Here is a 23720-nt window from a genome sequence, read left to right on the forward strand (position 1 = left end):
TATATCACTAACAACTTTAGAGGTTAGGAAACAGCACTATTGATCTCTAGGAGTCTTATTGCGAGAAATTATATTAGAAGTTTAATACTTTGTTCAGCTTCATATTAGTAGTGCTGCCAAGATTGATCTTTCTGGAAATGAACCAGTCAAGAGTACTGCTGGTGCTAGTGTTTTTTCTCCCCCCCCCCGAAGTGACAAGAGAGGAATTAGCTACATGTGACTATAATACAGACTTGTTGACCCTAGTTAAAATTTACTCTCTGTCTTTGCAGAATCTGGTAAGTAATCACAAGCATAAACCTTTACAATGTGTTGATTTACCTTCTTGCTCCTCCAAATGGCCTTTAAAGGAGGGGTTGATAAAGAGTAGAGAGGTGCTCTGTGGCCATTTTTTAAAAATAAAAATATGAATTAAGATGAATCACTTGCATAATAGATTTTTACTGGAAAATATCTAGGTTTTACAGATATTGGAATTTGGAAATTTTAAATATCCTCCATATGAAAATTTACATGTGAGAAAAACATAAATAAAAGCATTTTTATTTTGCATGTCAGTACACAGGCAGACAGATTTCACTCTTGTGGGATCTACTTTTTTTACTAGAACAATGAGATCTACTGATGGGAGCTAAATGCAAAACTGTGGTGGTGGGTCATAATTGTTGAATGAAGGGACAACGTAACATACAGCTTTCTCTTTCCCCATTTTATCATCAGAACAACCGTGTGAGGTATGCTAGGCTAACAGACAGTGACTAGTTTAAAGTCACCGAGTGAGCTTTAGGGCTGAGTAGGGAGGCTGAACCCTGGCCTCCCAGGTCCTAGTCCAATACTCTAATCAGTTCACCAGGTTGGCTTTCATCACTTTTCACACAATGGTTTGGCTGGAATTTCAAACCTGGATCTGAATGAGAATTTGAACCCTGGTCTCCCAGGACTTAATTTTCTGTCCTCCTCTCCAACAGTTAGGCAGCATGTTGTGGTCATTGAATATGCTTAGTCATCACTGGACTTTTTTCAGGGGGGGATGCTTGAAAGGATTCTAAAGGTATTTTGTACTTCTGCAAACTTCAGGGCTCCCTTGAGCACTCTGATGCCTCCCTCCAGCCACATCTGCACTTGACATTTAGAGCAGTATAATACCACTTTAACAGTTGTTTATTTTATTTATTTATTTATTGCATTTATATACCGCCTCATAGCTGAAGCTCTCTGTGCGGTTTACAACAATTAAAACATTAAAAACAAGTATACTAATTTAAACCAAAGTTGTGGCTTTCCCCAAAGGATCCTGGGAACTGCAGTTTGTTAATGGTGCTAAGAGTTGTTGGGAGGGACCCCTATTCCCAACACAGAGCTATAATTCCCAGAAGGGTTGCTTGTTAAACCATTCTGAGAACTGTAGCTCTGTGAGAGGAATATAGGTCTCCTAACGGCTCTTAGCATCCTTAACAAGCTATAGTTCCCAGAATTATTTGAGGGAAGCCATGGCTGTTAAAGTAGGATCATGCTGCTTTAAATGCCTGGTGCATATGTGGCCTAGCTGAAAAGCAGAGCTTGTGGCAGTTACTTCACACTGAACAGAAATACTGTCAACTCCCTTTAGTCTCTTCACTTGGACAGAAAAGGCTCATAGGCAAAGAACTAAGAAATGAATTTCTTGAACAGCAACATCACCCCCTCCATCCCACAACACCACATGGCAAACTAGCTTTTGAAAATGAAGCAATTTGTGATATGGCAAAGAGATCTGTAGTACAGGGGGGGGGGCATTCCAGTAGGACTTGTCCAGGCTCTTGTGTGGTCCTAAAGTAGCTCTTTGGATCTTAGCCGATGTCCTTGAAACATACCTGCCTTATTTTGGTTGCAGACATTTGTTGGGCAAATGTCCAAAAGCACTTACTTTTATTATTAAATTTGTGTGTTAATAAACAATCACAAAGCAATGCATTTATTTGCTACATTTTCTTTCACCCTGCCTCTACAGAGCTGAATAACGTATATCATTTCCACCTTCTTTGTTTTTAGAATAGTCCTGTGAGATAGATTAGGCTAAGAGTTCAGATAAATGCATGTGGGCTTAAAGTGGAGATGGGACATGACACAGTCCTGCCACCCAGAATCCCTGCATGGACCAACAACATCTCCAACCTCCTGCTGATCAGGGATTCTGATCTCAGGGAAGCTTCTAACTGTGTTCAGCTGAAGGCTGGTAGAACCTCACTTCAGAACATAAGACCAAATGAAGAGCTTGCTGGATCAGGCCAGTGGCCCATCTAACCCAGCATCCTGTTCACACAGTGTGCAACCAGATGCCTGTGGGACACCCCACACATGGGAAGACATTTGTGCTCAACATGTGGAAGTTGGAAGATGAGCAAATGCGCGGAAGATTGTTAGGGACAGGACAGAATGTGTGCCACCCCACTTCTCCAATTTAAGCCCATACATTTCAAACCTAATGCCTTAATAAGGCTAGAGTGACTAGCTTAAGGTCACCCAGTCAGCTTTATGGATGAACAGGTATTGAATCTAGCTTTCCCAGATCCTAGTTCAACACAGTTTTTTAAATACAAAACCATATAATTGTAAAACTTGTCAAAACAATAGCGTATGTGGTCCATGAGATAGAGAATGCTGGACGTAAACCTGGAAGACCTGCTGGACATAAACCTGGAAGACCTGCCTAACCTGTCTGGTTAGGCAGGAATTTATTTGATAGTTTTGGGCAAATCCTAATCTCTTCTCCCAAGACCTCATATATGTGTAAAACAGGAATAAGTTGAAAGAGAATCAAAGAAAATTTGCTCACTAGATGTGAATATCTATGTATCTATACATGAAATAAAAATGTGAGGCTGTTGTTATGGTGTAGTGATTACATCAGCCTCACCTCCTCCCCGTTCCCATCAAGCAGTCCGTTCTGTTGGTAGGCAGTAGAGAAGGGCAAGCAAGGGTGCTGTGACTGGGAATGGGATGGGGAGCTTCTTTACTGGCCCTTCCCTGTGTATTGCTTTGAAGGGAGGCAGCCTCTGCTTCTCCCGCCTGGGCAGATGCTCCTGCTGCCTGCCTGGCTGATTGTCCCTGCTGCTGAAGATGCAGTGCGGAAGTTGTTGTTGAAGCAAGGGAGGTGGCAGCAGCCCTACTGCCTTCCAAGCCTTTCCCTCCATCTAGGTAAGAGCTTTTGGGGCCTGGCACTGTTGCTTTCTGATGAGATCCAGGCCCCAAATCAGGTGCCTCTGAGTACTCAGAGGGAAATATTTGGAAGGCAGGACAAGAGTGACAAATAAGGTGGCACCTTCTCCTTCTCCTTCTCTTCTCTGCTGTGGGTTGGTTATCAGTCTCCAGAGCCAGCGACCACTGCTGCTGTACGGCCTCACTCTGATGGTGGTGGTGGTGGAGGAGACTGATGAAGAAACAGTGGCAGCGGCAAAGCTGCTGTCAAACCTAAGGAGGCGGCCCAGATTGTTGCGGGGGGGGGAGTGTGTGTGTGTGTGTGTGGATTTGAGTTCTCTGGTGAAGGGGAAAGGAAAGATAAGGATTTAGGGAGAGGGCAGGTTGAATTGGCTGGGGATAAAGGAGGCATTTGGAGGAAGGAGGTGAAATATGGGAGGGAGGGAGATGTGTGGGAGTTTTGTGCCTCTGGTGATGAAGGGTAGGGGTGATGGAGAGGAGGAGGATTTGGGGAGGGGACAGGTGGAAGTGGCTGGGAGTAAAGGGGGCATTTGCTGGGCTGGGGAAGAAAAAGAGAGGGGATTTGGAGAAAGCGGGAGTATAAGAGGAAGGGAGAGAGGTAGCTCTTGGGGGATATTTGTGATAAAGGATGAAGGGGTTAACTATTTATTTCGGTGGGAGGGTTATCCAAATAGAATAGATACTGTAGTTAAATGTATAGTATTGCTTTATAAGATGACAAATTGGTCAAGAAAATCAGGATACCCAACAGGAAAAAAATGAGACCAGTATTTTAATATCGTTGTAGATGTCCAGTTGGGTGGGTGTGGTTTTATCAGGCCTATTGGCTTGGATAATTAGCTAAGGGATTTGGAGCCCAGTACAGTCAGCTTGGGCAATAGTCAGAGTCTTTATCTATGACAAACTCTTAAGCTCATAGCTACCATAACTTCTGGCTCCCTGTATACATCAGACCCTATTGACATCTATCACCCCACTACTTCAGGCAAAGGAGGGAGGCCGTAGCCATTTCTTAGTGGATTCCAGCTTTTTCTCTTAGGTTGGAGACACACTTACTGTTATGCCAGTTCTAGTGCATCTCCACCTCTCTTTTCTGAAAACAGGGGCACATGATGCTAGTCAAACCCCACCCCTTTTTACTCTAAAACTCTGGTCAGATCAGCTTGAGAGCATGTTTTTTAAATTCCACTTCAGGCCAATTTTGGTAGATCAACCGGTTTGTCTTCCAAGTGTGGCCAATTAAAACGCTTTGCTGCAGCATCAGGCAGAGACAGTGATTGCCCCCACACTTTGCTGTGGGCGGTCCTGAAAGGTATGAAGTCAGCAGTGGGGAAGGGAAGTGTGTCCAGAAGAGGGCAGAGTCGCTTCAAAACACAGCCAGAAAAACCATTCTGGCTGCTTTTCAAGTGACTAGCATGCCCAAAGCGCGTCATGAAGACACACCCATCATTTGAAATTGGAACATTGAGGTTATATACTACCCTGGTATGGAACATCTGAGCTAATTACAGCAGCCAGGTGCAGCCATTTCCTTCCCATAAGAAAACATAAGAGCCCTGCTATTTATTTCTTTATTAAATTTATTTATAAGATTTCTTTTACCTGCCCTTCACCAGAAGGTCCCAGAGCAGGTTGCAACAATTAAATATACAATTAGAAAAAGAAATGAGACAGTTACAGCTATCAAACAAAAAAGAGCAAAAAAACAATTCTGTATATAAACAATACAAACATTTAAAAGGAATTCAACTTATAAAAGCACTTTAACTGGATAGGTCCAGTGCAAATACAGGCTGGGACAAAGAGGCTAAATGGTCATGAAGGTGGTTTTCCCAGGGTGAAGCTCATCCACTGCACTCCAAGTGTGCTGACCCCTGCAATTTCCCCAAATGCAGGAAACTTGACCACATAATTCGTGGAGACCCAGTGTGGTGTAGTGGTTAGAGTGTTGGACTGGAACCTAGGAGACCAGGGTTCAAATCCCCATTTGGCCATGAAGCTCACTGAGTGACCTTGGGCTAGTCATTGTCTCTTAGCCTAACCTACCTCACAGGGTTGTTGTGAGAATAAGAAATCATGTCTGTATGCCACCTTGTGCTCTTTGGAAGAAAGCTGGGAATAAATGTTACAATAAATGAATAATAAAGAAATGTCCATCTAGTCCAGCATCCTGTTCTTCCAGTGGTCAATATGATGCCTATAGGAAACTTGCAAGCATGACCTGAGCGTAATTCTACTCTCCTCATATAATTCTTAGTAACTGGTATTGAGAGGCATACTGCCTCCAACAGTGGAGGAAGAACATAGCCTTATCCTCCTAGAATCTGTATAATTCATGCTTACAGCTGTACACACGTAGAGGCTTTTTTCATGAGTTCAGCAGTATGTGCTCATCCTAAACCGGCGACTAGAGGCTGTGAAGGGCTGAATGTGGGCTAAGAAACTGAAACTTAATCCAGACAAGATGGAAGTGATGCTGGGCAAGGGGGAAACTGCCCCAGGGATAGGGTTGTAACCTGTTCTGGACTGGGTCGCACTCCCCTTGAAGGAGCAGGTTTGCAGTTTGGAAATACTCCTGAATCCCATCCTGCTGCTTGAATATCAGGTGGCTGCGGTAGCCAGGAGTGCTTCTGATCAACTTAAACTGATCTACCAGCTGTGTTCATTCCTGGAAGCAGTGAACTTGGCCACAATTACACATGCATTGGTGATATCAAGCCTTCATTAATGTAATGCAATCTATGTGGGGCTGCCTTTGAAATGGTTTGGAAATTGCAGTTGGTTGAAAATGTGGCAGCCAGAATATTAACTGGATTGTGGCACAGGGAGCATATCACCCCTGTGCTTTATTGACATCACTGGCTCCCCATTCGTTTCCAGGCCCAAGGAAAAGTGCTTGTTCTGAACTCTAAAGCTCTAAATGGCCTTGGAACAATATACCTGAGGGACAGCTTACATCCTGCTAGGGTTGCCAGGTCAGAAGCATCCCAAACCCTGAGATTTTGGGGCAGGCGGGCGAGGGATGTCATAGGGAGCAGGTCCTAGTGATGTTATTAAGCATGATACATTAAGCATCAGCCACAGTTGCTTGATGCATACCACTCAAAAAAAAAATCTGATTGGAAATTAACATAGCAGTCTTAGCTAAATGAGCATGTCTCCAGGTCCAGCTGAAGTGATAGAATCATTCCTTCTCACCTGCTCAGGAAGCCTGGGTGCAGAACATTTAATTTAGCCTACTTGCTTCTGGCAAGAAGCGTTTAAGTGTCCTCAGGCCAGGGCAGTCACCAGAAGGCCATTGTAGGAAGAAAGGAGCCTGTGGAGATGTTAGATGGGAGCACTCAGGAGTAAAGATGGATGGCCCTGAAGGATGCAATTCTGAACATACTTAAGAAGGAACCAAGCCCCATAGAACTCAACATGACTTACTTCTGAGTAGATATGGTTAGGATTGTGCTGTTGGTAAGGCTTGACTAGGGATCCTCTTCAATGATATCCATATCAAAGAAAGGTTGGCAACGCCTTGCCTGGAATGCCCTGCCTGCTTTTTAAAGTGATTGCTCAAAACTTCTTTACAGACTTGACTCTTCACTGCAGAGAGAGATTTGAGAAACTGTTAGGTGCAAGGCCCTGGAACCTGCTGAAATAGAACACCCACCCCACACTCCCCCTTGTATGGCTGGCTATGCGTTCCTGAGGTATTGTGCGAAGGACAACAAGGCCATTTTGGAAGTAACAAAAATAACTAAGAGAAACTGAAATAATTATCTTCTTCCTTGGCAGACTTCCCTCACTTCTAGCAGAATGATCCCATTGTTCAAAGAAAGTAGCCTGAGTTTCTCAACATCAGCTAGAAACACACACACACACACACACACACACACACACACACAGAGGAAATCACCTCATACCCAAATCCCTCCTTTGCAGGGTGGTGAGAGAGAAATAGTGTCTTTTAAAAGGAGGCTTGAGTTGGAAAAAGGAACAAAAATGGCGATCTGAGCTCCAACACGTGTAACAATGCTCTCCACCCAGGACTGCAGGGAGAAGAACCAGGATATTGTGTCTCAGCACATGCCTTGAGACAAACAGAACCCTTCCTGTTTTTGGGCCAGAGCTCTTCCACATCGCTTAAGCTGTATTCAACTGCCCACTCTTGGGCCTAGGATAAGTAATTTCTCCTATCTGTCACTTCTTATAGTAATAGGGTCCTTTAATCTCTTTAATTTGAAGTTATAAATGGGTTAGGATATTAATGATTAATGCTGCCACGCACCCAGTAATTTTGTAATACGATTCTTTTCTCTCAGTAAAAGAAAGCTTTGCTTTAGTCTGGTTTGGACCTGCATTTCTTGGGTTATACATGCACCATTTAGGCACATTTCAGGGCAAAGCGCTTGTTTTATCCCTAGCCAAAGATACCCCTCCTCTCAAGGAGGTGTGTTTCATTGGACATGTGGGTGGCAAGTTCACACACTCAAGTTCCCAAGAGCACATGTCGTAACAGAGCGGTGGAGAATGCGGGCAGCAAGGGTTGCGGGAAATAAAGTAATGTGTGAACAGTCCCGCAATCCAGGGAAACAGGTAGCCGAGTTCTGAATGTGTCTGGAATGTGTGTGGTTTCTTTTTCCTTTGTTGCTATGTTTTGCTGTCTCTTGGTTTAAAATAAGTGGGGAAATGTCCTTTAAATGCTGTGGTAAAATTTATAAGTTAAGGCAGCCTTTCCCAACCAGTGTGCCTCCAGATGTTGTTGGACCACAACTCCCATCAGCTTCAGCCAGCATTGACAATGGTCAGGAAAGATGGGAGTTGTGGTCCAACAACATCTGGAGTCACACTGGTTGGGAAAGGCTGGGTTAAGGTATAGGAATTCCTTGGCGCATTGTTATCTCCCTCCCCTTCTGCCCCTGGCAACAAAGCTTTGGCAAATGGTGGTGGCAATTGTGGCACAGCATTTGGCCAAAGTTGATACTGGATAGAGAAGGTTAACCCACTAGTGGCCAGAAGATACTAAGGGGGTTCCCTAAACTGGGTCCCATCTATTTTGAAAGCCCTTGATAACACTTGTGTCTCCCTTCCCTTCTGCAAAATCCTGGAAACGAAGCCTTGCAAGTAGCTTGAGCTGGTGGTGCTAGGCATTTGGGAAAGGTAGACACAGGATTTGCACTGGAAAGGTTCAGTGCTCTGGCTGGCAGAGCCTCCTAACTGGTTCCTGCCCCTTTAGATACCCCCCTTGTTTTTCCTTTTGAGAGTCAATCTGGCAGGAGAGGCTGGTAACAACAGCCTTCCTCATGAATGACTTGATTTGGGAATGTGGTATTTGAAGGTGGCTCATCCCTGAACTTATTCTGAGATTAGGTGTGGTTGTTTTGTGTGTGCACTGTTTTACTCTTTGCATTTGGCTTCTGGTGTTAGAGACTTCTAAGCTATGGCAAAAGTGGCATCCATGGAGGGAACAAAATGCTTTATGAGTCCAGTAGAGTGCCTATCAAAAATAGAGAAATGGTTGATTAAGAAAGGAAGGTGAGTGTGGGGTGATCATTGTTTTAAAACTGATGACCCCATACAAACAATGAATGATGCGTATGAGGGATATTGCAAAAAGTACAAGCTTTCCAAATCAAAGAAAGGTGCTGCAGCTGCTTGGGGACTTTATAAAACACACAGAGACTTGTCAGACCTGTTAAAGGAAGACCATAAGAAAAATCAGAGTTTGAGTAAGAAATTTGAAATAGAGAGTATCCGTCTGAATGAGACATTGGAACAGGAATGAGAGGTTTTTGCCAGAGAGAGAAGTAGTTTGATTGAGGCATTTAAAAAGCAACGTGTGGACTTGAATGATGGGTGGAGAAATGATTGTGACAATTTTGCCCATGAATGAATGAATGTGGTAGCAGAAAAAAATCAGGTGGGCTTCTTCTTTAAGACAAATGGAGAAGGAGCATCAACCCAGGCTGAGGCAGCATGTCAGGGTATGAAGGAGAAGGAGGAGGAATGTACAAGGGCTAAACTAGCAGCAGAACATTTGGCTCTTCACGTTTAAACAGCAGAATGAGAGTTAGCCATGATGTGCCAGGCTCAAATTAAGGAACTGGAGAAAAAATTACAGACTCAGCAAGGCCTTGTAGCAGCGGTGGTCCACTGTCCGGGTGGGGGACAGTTTTGGGAAGATTCCCCCCCTCTCCCCCCCCCTGGAAGAGGCTGTATCATCGGCTTCTTTAAATCCTGAATGGAAGGAGTCACAGATACTTGCACCCGTTATAATGAAAAATGTGGTGGAAACTACAGGGATTGGGCCAGCTTGTAATAAACTTGTCCAGGAGATTGTACGTTGGTCCCCTGCCCAGGCAAAGACAGTGGCAGATAGTTTGGGTTCTTTGAACAAGGACACAGTTTTGACTTGGTTAACTAGGGCAGATGAAATGTATCCTACTGCTAATGCTCAAGATCTAATGCAGGTGGCAAGATATTGTGCCACTGAGCAAGATGTAAGAAGATTCTCTACTCCTTCCTGCCTACTCTGTGGGATGCTATAAACTCACTTTGATAGCCAACCCAATTCCAGTGCGTAATAACTGACAGAGAGAAAACTGACATGGGGGTTTGGTCTACCTTCACAGGCAGTAGATTGGGAACAATAGCAATTGAAGCCACACTTCCTAGTATGCAAATTCTCTTTTACCCCTATTGGGCAAGAAACAAACCATCATGCAAATAACAAGGTGCATCATCAGTGAGTTTAAGGGTTTACATGGAACCACTGTTGTTGTTTCTATGGATGTAAGGGAGTAAGGTCAGAGATAAATGAAATACAATTAGAAAAAGAAAAACAAAATACAGTGATGATTTTCTAAATGCAACACAACAAGATTCATAGAATCATAGACAAGCAAAGTTGGAAGGGGCCTATAAGGCCATCAAGTACAACCCTCTGCTCAATGCATGAATCCAAATCAAAGCATTCCCGACAAATGGCTTTCCAGCTGCCTCTTGAATGCCTCCAGTCTAGGTAATTGGTTCCATTGTTGTATGGCTCTAACAGTTAGGAAGTTTTTCCTGATGTCCAGTTGAAATCTGGCTTCCTGCAACTTGAGCCCATTATTCCGTATCCTGCACTCTAGTATTCGTATCTGGATTCTCTGTTGTTCGTATCCCACTGCTACTGCCACCACATGTGATGCGTCCTTCCCTGGCTCTCCCTGTCAGGTTCCTACCTGCGCGTGGTTACTGCCTGTCTCTAGGCACCACCAGGGACTCCACCAGTCCGGACTGCACTCTCTTATGGTTTACCTATCCGCTCTAGCACAGATCTCAACAGATCCCCCTGCTAGGCAACCACCAGTAACGTCCCAATACTAGTATTCCCAGAGACTCTGAATACTGGTATTGTTATTCTCTTCACCGCTGCCACCATTTGTTACAGTTCCCCTTCAGCCTCCCTTCTGGTCTGTGAAACCCCAGCCAAGGATCAGGCCTTTGGTAAACCAAATTAAGTATTTATTAAAGATAACAAAGCTAACAAGATTAACAAGATTTCTTCTTAAGGCACATAAGCATATGGTTTTACTCAATACTAATCCGAACTCCACCTCCCTCCTGGTAAACAACTCTCTAAACCCCACCAAGCAATCCACTCTTTCTCTTCTCCCCCCCCATTCCACTCTCACTCTTCCTTTTATACATTCAGCCATTTTTTACACTCAGCCAATCATCTCGCATTCTACTGCCCATTCACTCCCCCTCTTTCACTCCACTTACCATGTATCTTCTAAAACAACAACACTTACCATATATACATTAATATAGGAACATCACATTTCCCCCCCCTTAAACAACAGCAGAGTATTATTCCTGTTCCAGGATTTATACGTCGCGTTAACAAATAAAAGTCTCTATGGGGAAAATGTCTTTCTTTGTTCCTCTGTCTGGTCACGTCACTGCAGTCCCAGCCACTTGCTTGGAAAGTCCATCGGCCAGTACATTGTCCTTGCCTTTTATGAACTGGAAGTCCACTTGATAGTCCTGTAGGGCCCAGGACCACCTCTGCAGCATAGTGTTATGGTTTTTTTTTTTTTTACAATAATTTTTATTCAAATTTTCATAAAACATACAAAACAAAATCATAAAACATTCAAAGACAAAAAACAAAACAAAACAAAAATGATTAAACAAAAAAATAAAATGTTGACTTCCCATTTGTCACAGATCAAATCAGTTATAGGTCTACAATATATAACAATCCTGTCTCTTAAATTATATTATAAAATCACTTTCCTCCAGTAGTTATCTTAATTAATCATCAAATCTCATAAACATTACTTTATTCTTTCCACAAAAAGTCAAAGAGAGGTTTCAATTCTTTAAGAAATATATCTATCAATTTTTCTCCAAATAAACATGTCGATTAATCCATCTCGTTAATAATAATAATAATCTTATTGTCATAACCATAGTCCAAATAAACATATCGATTAATCCATCTCATCAAAATCTGTTAGGTCCAATAATTTCAATAGCCATTATTCCATTATCCATATTAATTCCATCTTCCATCTTCAATAGTCCTGTTAAGTCCAGTAATTTCAGTGTCCAATCTTCCATTATCAGTATTCCATAATAATCTTGCTGTCATAGCCATAGTCATATAATAAGAGTCTGATGGGAATTTCCTCTATCCCAAATATTTTCTTGCCATCAATTCTGAATAAGTTGCTGAAATATTGTTGTAAAGTCATATCTGTGTTCTTCTTTTTTACAAAATGCACTGGCTCATCTCTTGAGAGTTTTTCCATTGTCACATGGCTGCAGTTAATTCCATAGATTTTCTCTATATCAAGCTCCATCACGTCATTCCAGTCCAGAAGATTATCCAAGCCATTGATAACTTTATCTCTAATATCTTCATTAATTTCTTCAGAGATAACGTTAAATTCCAAACAGTAGATTTTATTTCTAATATCCATAAACTCCAGATCTTTTTCCAATTCCACATTTGTTCCAATCTCCAGGGCTTGTATCTTCCCTTTATTTTTTCTTTTCTCATCTCTGATCTCATTCTCCTCTCTCACAGGATCCCCTATTTCTTTAAGCTCCTGCGTCATTTTGCTCAGTTCAATTTTCAGCTCCTAACTGCCCTGTCGCAGGGTTTGTTTCGTTATCTCAATCTCATCCATTATTTTCTGAAACATAATTACTTCCAGATTCTCAGCCACTTTCTTGATTGCCATTTTTAAAACCACGAAAACAAAACAAAACAAAAATAAAGAAGAACCACTTCTTATTTCAGCAACAATTGGGTTAATATTCCAGGCTTGATGACATCACAGTATAAACAGAGCAGCCTGCCTTATCTCTCTATGTTCAAGAATACAAAACAAATTTAGTTCCCAGCATCAAAACTGTTAGTGGCGTCGTGAAGAAGCAGATTCGTCAAAATAAAATAGACCAAAAAGAGAATAGTCCCAGACAATATAATGTTCCTCGGAATAGAAATCCCTCTTCTGTTTATATCTTTAGAATGCACTTCCAGGACAGCTTTTTGCAATAGAAACAGAGATAAGCTGTTAATTTCGTGAATAACAGAGAAGAGTTATAGCTCACCCAGAAGTTCTTTAAAGCTGATTCATTTGACAAATCTCTTTTTGCTGCAACAATTTAAACCAAGTAAAAAAAATAATAGAAAGAAGGGTGCTTGCCTGTTAGTCCGTTTTCTCTTTGAAGAAAAGATAAACGTATCGCATTAATCAGATAGAGCTTGTTCGGAAGTCCGTCCGGCATTGCTGGCTGGACCTTTTCTCATAAATTAATGAAATCCAGTCCTCCCAACAAAAACAGGCTTTTGAGGTTGATCTCTACGTTTCTCCCTGCCTGGGAGAAATTTCATCAGTCAAAAAAAAATGTTCTGACTGATTTATATCTGAATAAGCTTCTTTTGAGGCGGGAGCCCGTCTCAAAAGCAGGCACAAGCAAAGTCACCCTTCCCGGAAGTCCCGGTTTTTCATAGTCTGCAACCATAACAAGGCCCGATGATCCGTAGTCACTGTGAATCTTCGTCCCCACACGTATGGGCGCAACTTGTTCAGTCCCCACACGACCGCTAGGCACTCCTTCTGGACCGACGAATAGTTTTTCTCCCTCGGCGTCAGCTTGCGACTCAGGTACGCCAGTGGATGTCTGGTGCCTTCCTGCAGCAAGACGATTCCCAGCGCGAGGTCCGACGCATCTGTAGCCACGATGAATGGTTTCTCATAGTCTGGTGCTATTAATATGGGTCCTTGGCACAAGGCTTGCTTCAGTAGATCAAAAGCCTTCTGACATTCATCCGTCCATACCACACGCTCAGAACACTTCTTCTTTGTTAATTCATGCAAGGGGGTTGCTATTTCCCCAAAATTTCTCACAAACTTCCTATAAAATCCAGCCACACCCAGAAATGCCCTTACTTGTTTTTTGGTTAAGGGGATCGGCCACGCTTGTATTGCCTCCACCTTGCTCCATAAGGGGGTGATTTTCCCACTCCCCACCTTATATCCTAAATAAATTACTTCCTTTAGTCCAAACTGGCATTTCTTAGCTTTTATTGTGAGGCCTGCTTTTCTTAAGGCCTCCAATACTGTTGTCAGGTGTTGGACATGCTCAGGCACCGACTTGCTAAAAATGGCCACGTCATCAATATAGGCCACTGCAAAATCTGACATGCCTCGCAACACAGTATTGATTAGCCTCTGAAATGAACTTGGTGAGTTCCTTAGTCCCATGGGTAAGGTCACAAACTCATATAACCCATCTGGTGTACTGAAGGCAGTTTTGGCTCTGGATTGCTCGTCTAGTTCCATTTGCCAAAATCCTTTACAGAGATCTATTGTAGAGATAATGGTTGCTGCCCCCAATAACTCTAACATTGTGTCTACCCTAGGCATAGGATACGCATCTGGGACAGTAATTTTATTGATTAGCCGATAATCAATGCAAAACCTGGTCGTTCCATCTTATTTCGGAACCAGGACAATACTTGAGGCCCAGGGACTGATGGATTCCCTGATCACTCCTAATTCCAGCATCTCTTCCACCTCCTTTTTGATCTCATTCAAAACTTTCCCATTCACACGGTACGGAACAGATCTGATTGGGGCATGATCTCCAGTATCAATGGAATGTATAACTATACTGGTTCGGCCAGATTTGTTGCTAAAGAGATTCCTATAGGTTTTCAAAACTCTCAGAATCTCCTCTTTTACTTCCTCCTTCACCTCCTCTGACCATTCCACTTGATCTACCCCTCCTTTGTCTTTGCTTTCCTGTACCAAATCTGGAAGTTCAGGCCCACTTCCCTCAGGGAATAAGGTAACTTGCAACACCTTTGCATCCCTGGTATGGTAAGGCTTTAACATATTTACATGAACCACTTTGCTTTTGTTTAATTGGTCTGTGGTGATTACATATGTCACTGTGTCAAGCCTTTCTCTGATGGTATATGGGCCTTCCCAGTTAGCCTGTAATTTGTCATGTTTCCTGGGTATGAACGCCATAACCATATCTCCCACATCATACACACGTTCTCTGGCTGTTCTGTCATACCAGTAACTTTGCTTCTCCTGTGCATGACTCAAATTCTCTTTCACAACTTCCATCATTGATGTTAATTTATTGCGGAATTCCAATACAAAATCTACTACAGAAGTTTTGTACTCTCCCAGAGTTCCTTCCCATGATTTTTTTAGCAGTTCCAAAGGTCCCCTCACTTTTCTAGTGAACATGAGTTCAAAGGGTGAGAAGCCTGTTGACTCCTGAGGGACTTCTCTGTATGCAAATAAGAAGCATCCCAACCGTTCATCCCAGTCTTGTGGGTGATCTTGAACATAGCTTCTTATCATGCCCTTCAAAACTCCATTGAATCTCTCAGTTAGCCCATTAGTGGCGGGATGGTAAGTAGTGGTCTTTAGATGTTTTAGACCACAACATTTCCACATACATTGCATCACTTCTCCCATGAATACACTGCCTTGATCTGTCAGCACTTCATGAGGGAAACCCAGCCTCATAAAGATTTTTAATAAAGCCTCTGCCACTACAGGGGCTTCTACAGATCTCAGTGCTTCTGCGTCTGGGTACCTGGTGGCAAAATCCACCACCACCACTAGATATTTCTTGCCATGCCTTGTGGGTTTGGAAAAAGGGCCCACCAAATCTATTCCCACTCTATAAAAGGGTTGTCCAATTATAGGAAGGGGCTTTAAGGGTGCCTTGGTCTTTACTCCACTCTTTCCCACCTTTTGGCATATTCCACAAGATAGACAATGTTGTTTTACATCCTTGGAGATATTTGGCCAATAATAATGTGCAGCCAATCTCCTCTTGGTCTTTTTTATTCCCAGATGTCCTGCACATGGGACATTGTGGGCTACCTCTAGCAATCTGGTTCTGTATTTGCTAGGTACTATCAATTGCTTCACTGGTTCACATTCATCCTTTCTCTCAGCAGGCATCCACAGTCTATATAAAATCCCATTCTCACACACAACTTGATTCCTCAGTTTGTCAGTGAAAGGAATCTGTTGGGTCAGCGCTTGTTCCTTTATCTGCTTCAGACTTATATCTTTATGCAGCTCTTCCCTGAATTGCTCTGCTTCTTCCCCAGAGACCACTTGATACAGTTTGTCTTCTTCAGCAGGCCTGCTAGTGGTTGCTATGGTGACCTGAGGCTGGTTAACAGATTCCACCCTGTTTGTTTCAGCCCCCCTTAATATGGCTTCTTTTTCTCTGCCAATTTGCTGTCTGGTCACTACATAGATCTTTCCTTGGGCGCCCATTACATCCCTTCCCAGTATTACTGGTTCTTGTTGCTGGGCATTAATACCAACTTTATATTGGCCCTTTCGGCCTCTCCATTCCGTTTTCACTAGGGCCACAGGCAAACTCTCTGGTTGACCCCTCACTCCTTGGATAGTCACTGTTTCCTGAGGTAATATTTCTTCAGATTTTATTAAATCTGGCCTCAGTAACGTCTGAGCGGCACCAGTGTCAAGCAATGCCCAATAATTTGCCCCTTGTACACTCACTTCCTCTCTCAGACTTGAATCCAGGTCTGTTACTTCTGTCCAGTTTATCTGGCAAAACTGAACCTTTTTCGCTGCTTCTAAAGCTTGGGCTCTGTTTTCACTGCCCTTGTCTGAGCAGGATTACTAATGGGGTTGGCAACCTCACATTGAAAACGTAGGTGCCCCGGTCTACCACATTTGTAGCATAATTTCTCCTCACTTTTAGGGTACACAGATCCACTCTGGGGTGTCCTGTGCCCTTCAGATTTTAATGGAGGACTCACTCGCTGTGGTACCACATCCCTTCTGCCAGCACTATATGGTCTGGGTTTAAACTCTCTTGATGTTTTCCCCACCCAGCCAGTTCTATTGGAGGCGAAGTGATCCGCCATCTCTGCGGCCTCCTGCACAGATGTAGGGGAACGGTCTTTGACCAGGAGCCTTATTTCTGGTGGTAACTGATGGTATAATTGATCCAGTATCATGAGGCTTTTCACCTCTTCCACTGACTGAGCTTTGGCACTACTCATCCACTTTCCAAATATATCCATCAACTTTGCTCCCAGTTCCACAAAAGACCTCCCTGTCTGTATCTGGCAGTTTCTGAAAAGCTTTCTAAAATAATCAGGCCCCAGTCTGAATCTTTTAAACACTGCTTCTTTGAATTCAGCATAGGTGACGGGCCTGTCTGAGGGGAAATGTTGGTATACCTCAGCCAATTCCCCTTTAATCAGGTTTGATAAATACTGCATGTATTTATCTTCAGGTAGCCCCCACAACTGAGCTGCTTTTTCAAAGGTGCTGAGGTAAATTTGAGGATCTTGACCAGGCTCATAGACAGCAAAGTCCTTTGGAGTAATTTTTATTTTTGCTCCATCTCTCTCTTTCCTTGTCTCCTCAGAGTGAAATTTCTCTCTATCAAATTTTAACTTTTCTACTTGTAATTCAGCATCCAATGCTCGTTGCTTCTCCCTCTCCTCAAACCCCAATCTCATTCTCTCAATTTCCAACTCCCTCTGTTTTTCCTTCTCTGCACCTTTCATCCTCAATCTCTCAGCTTCCATCTTCAATCTCTCAGCTTCCAACTCCCTCTGCTTGTCTTTTTCCTCAGCCTCCCATCTTAACTTCTCTCTCAAGTACTCTATATAAGCGGGATTGCTTAAATATCCTTCTGGGGTCTCTTCCCTGACAGGTTGTTTTTGCTGGGCAGTAGCAAATCCTATAAGTGCTACCCTCAATTCATCTACCCCTTTACCCTCATGAGGTAAATTGAATGTTATGCACTTCTCCACCAGCTCCTCTCTTTTCATTTTTATGTATTCAGCCATGGTGTTTGAGTTCACTCACTCTTTGCCACACACTCTTTGCCAGTCACTCTCACAAGAAATCTTGTTTTGTTATTTCTGTTTGCCACACCACTGTTCTGGATTCTCTAGTATTCGTATCTGGATTCTCTGTTGTTCGTATCCCACCGCTACTGCCACCACATGTGATGCGTCCTTCCCTGGCTCTCCCTGTCAGGTTCCTACCTGCGCGTGGTTACTGCCTGTCTCTAGGCACCACCAGGGACTCCACCAGTCTGGACCGCACTCTCTTATGGTTTACCTATCCGCTCTAGCACAGATCTCAACAGATCCCCCTGCTAGGCAACCACCAGTAACGTCCCAATACTAGTATTCCCAGAGACTCTGAATACTGGTATTGTTATTCTCTTCACCGCTGCCACCATTTGTTACAGTTCCCCTTCAGCCTTCCTTCTGGTCTGTGAAACCCCAGCCAAGGATCAGGCCTTTGGTAAACCAAATTAAGTATTTATTAAAGATAACAAAGCTAACAAGATTAACAAGATTTCTTCTTAAGGCACATAAGCATATGGTTTTACTCAATACTAATCCGAACTCCACCTCCCTCCTGGTAAACAACTCTCTAAACCCCACCAAGCAATCCACTCTTTCTCTTCTCCCCCCCATTCCACTCTCACTCTTCCTTTTATACATTCAGCCATTTTTTACACTCAGCCAATCATCTCGCATTCTACTGCCCATTCACTCCCCCTCTTTCACTCCACTTACCATGTATCTTCTAAAACAACAACACTTACCATATATACATTAATATAGGAACATCACACATGAATCCAAATCAAAGCATTCCCGACAAATGGCTTTCCAGCTGCCTCTTGAATGCCTCCAGTCTAGGTAATTGGTTCCATTGTTGTATGGCTCTAACAGTTAGGAAGTTTTTCCTGATGTCCAGTTGAAATCTGGTTTCCTGCAACTTGAGCCCATTATTCTGTGTCGTGCACTCTGGGACGATCGAGAAGAGATCCCAGCCTTCCTGTGTGTGACAATTTTTCATATACTTGAAGAGTGCTATTATATCTCCCCTCAGTCTTCTCTTCTCAAGGCTAAATATGCCCACTTCTTTTAGTCTCTCCTCATAGGACTTTGTTTCCAGTCCCCTGATCATCCTTGTTGCCCTCCTCTGAACTTGTTCCAGTTTGTCTTCATCCTTTTTGAAGTGCGGAGACCAGAACTGGATGCAGTATTCCAGATGAGCCCTAACCAGTGCTGAATAGAGGGGAACTAATACTTCACACGATTTGGAAACTATACTTCTGCTAATGCAGCCTAATATAGCATTTGCCTTTTTTGCAGCCACATCGCACTGTTGGCTCATATTCAGCTTGTGATCAACAATGATTCCAAGATCCTTCTCACGTCGTATTGCTGAGCTAAGTATCCCCCAATCTTATAACTGTGCATTTGGTTTCTTTTTCCTAACTGTAGAACTTTGCATTTATCCCTGTTTTTTTCAGCCCAATGGTCCAGCCTATCAAGGTCCCTTTGAATTTTGTTTCTGTCTTCCATGGTATTAGCTGTGCCCCGCAAGTTTGTATCATCTTCAAATTTGATAAGCATGCTCTGTACCTCCTCATCCAAGTCGTTAATAAAAATGTTGAAGAGACTGGGCCCAGGACCGAGCCCTATGGTACCCCACTTGTTACTTCTGCCCAGTTTGAGAGGGAACCATTGATAAGCACTCTGAGTATGATTCTGGAGCCAACTGTGAATCCACCTGATAGTTGTTCCATCCAGCCTACATTTAGCTAGCTTGCTAATCAGAATATCATGGGGCATTTTGTCAAAAGCTTTGCTGAAGTCAAGATATATTATGTCCGCAGCATTCCCACAATCTACAAGGGAGGTTACCCGATCAAAAAATGAGGTAATATTAGTTTGGCAGGATTTGTTCTTCATAAATCCATGTTGGCTCCTAGTAATCACTGCATTGTTTTCAAGGTGTTTACGACTGACTGCTTTATAATCTGCTCCAAAGTTTTTCCAGGGATTGATGTTAGGCTGACTGGTCTGTAGTTCCTCAGTTCCTCCTTTTTGCCCTTTTTGAAGATAGGGACAACATTAGCTCTCCTCCAGTCATCTGGCACTTCACCAGTCCTCCACAGTTTCATAAAGATAATAGACAGCGGTTCTGAGAGTTCTTCAGCCAGTTCCTTCAATACCTATGAGTAAGACAGAAAACTCAGCATCCCACAACCACTCTAGGTTCTTAACCAAACCTAAAAAACTCTTAGCAGGCAGTCAGCCAAGGTCAGAGAAATCTCCATGCAGCAAACCTAACCCAGAGGCTGCAGTTACTGCAGAATGCTGAGGCACGATTGCTGACATGAGTGAGACCCTATCAGGCTATAATACCTCTGCTCTGAAATCTGCATTGGTTGCCGATTTGCTACCAGACAAAGTTCAAGGTGTGCTTTCCATGTTACGGGTGCCACATAGTATTTGTTCTGCTCTTGTAAGAAATCAATCCTTTAGCGTTGCAGTACCTACCGATTTACATTAGGCAGGCGCCTTCATTGTACTCATTTTGGTATCTGCTAAAAACATTTTCATTTAGGCAAGCCTACCCAGGTATGTAGAAGCTATTATGTTTTTTAACTGTCTTTAACTCATTGTTGGTTTTATTATTTTGAATGTTTTTAAATTCCTGTCTTGAACTGTTTCTGCCAATAATTATATTGTTTTAATTCCTTTTGTAAACTGCTTTGAGGTTTTTTTTTACAATAAAGTGATATATAAATGTTGTAAATAAAATACATAAATAAATTTCAGAGATACTTGGCCCTTGGGTCTCTTTCTCCTTTTAGGCAGACAAGAATTTGCCTTATATCGAGTGTGCAAGTCAATGATAACTCACCCAATCCAAAATTCAGAATCATGCCATTTTAAGTTGTTTTGCAACTGGTTTATACTTGTTTTGTGGTTACTGGATTTTAAATGGCTTTATTTCTTGTTGTGAGCTACCTTCCAACCCTATCTCACAGGGATGTTGGACGTATACCATATACAAACACACTTACACAAATACGCTGGAGATGGAAAAGTACATGCACCCCATATAATAGGTTATTGTGAAAACCAGTTAGCCATTGGAGAACATTTTTTTAAATATTAGTTTCCTACCAAATAAAAGCAGAGACACCTAAGTAAATCCTGCCTAAGTGCCTTAAAAAAAGGATCAGAGGGGGGAAGAAAGATTTACAACACAATCCTTTTCTATGTTCACTCAAAGGTTTCACTGATTTTCAGCACAATCCCAATCATGTCTACTGAGAAGTAAGTCCTATTGAATTCAATGGGGTTAACTCCCAGGAATGTGGAATTAGCATTGCAGCTTTACAGTCCAGTAAAATTTAAACTTGTTTGACTCCTTAATTAGAAAAGTGTAATACTGCAGCATGTTGTTGTTATGTGCCTTCAAGTCGATTGTGACTTATAGCGATCCTGTGAATCAGTAACCTCCAAGAGCATCTGTCATGAACCACCCTGTTCAGATCTTGTAAGTTCAGGTCTGTGGCTTCCATTATGGGATCAATCCATCTCTTGTTTGGCCTTCCTCTTTTTCTACTCCCTGCTGTTTTTCCCAACATTATTGTCTTTTCTAGTGAATCATGTCTTCTCATTATGTGTCCAAAGTATGACAACCTCAGTTTCATCATTTTAGTTTCTAGTGACAGTTCTGGTATAATTTGTTATTTAACTTTTTTCGCAGTCCATGGTATGCACAAAGCTCTCCTCCAACACCACATTTCAAATGAGTTGATTTTTCTCTTATCTGCTTTTTTCACTGTCCAACTTTCACATCCATACATAGAGATTGGGAATGCCATGGTCTGAATGATCCTGACTTTAGCATTCAGTGATACGTCTTTGTATTTGACCTTTTCTAGTTCTCTTATAGCTGCCCTCCCCAGTCCTAGCCTTCTTCTGATTTCTTGACTATTGTTTCCATTTTGGTTAATGACTGTGCCAAGGTATTGATAATCCTTGACAAGTTCACTGTCCTCATTGTCAACTTTAAAGTTACATAAATCTTCTGTTGTCATTACTTTAGTCTTTTTGACATTCAGCTGCAGTCCTGCATTTGCGCTTTCCTCTTTAACTTTCATCAGCATTCATTTCAAATCATTACTGGTTTCTGCTAGTAGTATGGTATCATCAGCACATCTTAAATTATAGATATTTCTCCCTCCAGTTTTCAAACATCCTTCATCTTGGTCCAATTCCGCTTTCCCTTGATATGTTCTGCATACAGATTAAATAAATAGGGTGATAAAATACACCCGTCTCGCACCCATTCCGATGGGGAACCAATTGGTTGCTCCATATTCTGTCCTTACAGTAGCCTCTTGTGCAGAGTATAGGTTGCGCATCAGGACAATCAGATGCTGTGGCACCCCCATTTCTTTTAAAGCATTCCATAGTTTTTCATGATCTACACAGTCAAAGGCTTTGCTGTAATCTATAAAGCACGGGTTGATTTTCTTCTGAAATTCCTTGCTCCGTTCCATTATCTAACATATGCTTGCAATATGATCTCTGATGCCCCTTCCCTTCTAAATGCAGCTTGGACGTCTGGCATTTCTCGCTCCACATATGGTAAGAGCCTTTGTTACAGAATCTTGAGCATTACTTTACTTGCATGGGATATTAAGGCAAGAGTTTGATAATTACTGCATTCCCTGGGATCTCCTTTCTTTGGAATTGGCATGTATATTGAACACTTCCTGCCATTGTTTAGTTTTCCATATTTCTTGACAAATTTTTGTCAAATTTTGGACAGATTCAGTCTCAGTAGCTTGTAGCAATTCTATTGGTATGCCATCTGTTCCTGGTGATTTGTTTCTTCCAAATATTTTAAGAGCAGCTTTCACCTCACATTCTAAAATTTCTGGTTCTTCACCATACAGTTCCTCTGTGAATGAATCTGTCATCCTTGCATCTCTTTTATAGAGTTCTTCGGTGTATTGCTTCCATCTTCCTTTTATTTCATCTCGGTCAGTCAGTGTGTTCCCCTGTTGATTATTCAATATCCATACTCTTGGTTTAAATTTCCCTTTCATTTCTCTAATCTTTTGGAATAGGCTCTTGTTCTTCCCTTTTTGTTGACCTCTTCTATTTCTATACAATAATTATTGTAATAGTTCTCTTTGTCCCTATGTACTAGTCACTGTATTATTGCATTTAGGGTTCTGACCTTGTTTCTATTTCCCTTTGCTTTTGCTTTCCTCCACTGAAGTGTTTCTCTCTTTTTAACTAGAGGTATTGTCTGTTTGCATTCTTTCCTGATAATGTCTCTGACTTCACTCCATAGTGCTTGTGGTTCTCTGTCAACTAAGTTTAAAGCCTCAAATCTGTTCCTTATTTGATCTTTATATTCTTTTGGGATATTATTAAAATTGTATTTTGGCATTAGGATTGCTTTGTTGGTCTTCTTTGTCTTTACTCTGATGTTCGATATGACCAGTTCATGATCTGTACCGCAGTCTGCTCCTGGTCTTGTTTTTGCAGAAAGTATGTGACTTCTCCATGTTCTGCTACTGAGTATATAATCAATTTGATACCTATATTGACAATTTGGTGATGTCCACATGTACAGTTGTCTTTTCAGTTGCTCAAAAAATGTGTTTGCAATAAACAAATTATTGGCTTCACAGACTTCAATAAGTCATTCTCCTGCTTCATTTCTGTCTCCTAAGCCCCATTTCCCCACAATTCGTAGTTCTTCTTTGTTCCCTACTTTTGCGTTCCAGTCCCCTATGATTATCAGCACATCTTGTTTTAGTGTGTAATCAATTTTTCCTGTACTTCTGCATAAAATCTCTCCAATTCCTCTTCTTCTGCATTTGCTTTTGGAGCATAGACTTGGATGATGGTTATATTAATAGGTTTCCTGTTTAATCTCATTGATATCACTCGCTCAGACCTTATTTATTTATTTATTTATTAAATTTATATACCGCCCGACTAGCAATAGCTCTCTGGGCGGTGAACATAAAATAGCATAAAAATACAATGAATAACAAAATAATACAAAAATACAATCATCAATCCAATACAATAAACATTTTAAAAAGTAAATCAGTGTAACTTAAAATGCTTCAGAGAATAGGAAGGTTTTGAC

Source organism: Rhineura floridana, chromosome 7, assembly GCF_030035675.1.
Source record: "Rhineura floridana isolate rRhiFlo1 chromosome 7, rRhiFlo1.hap2, whole genome shotgun sequence".
Classification (NCBI taxonomy): Eukaryota; Metazoa; Chordata; class Lepidosauria; order Squamata; family Rhineuridae; genus Rhineura; species Rhineura floridana.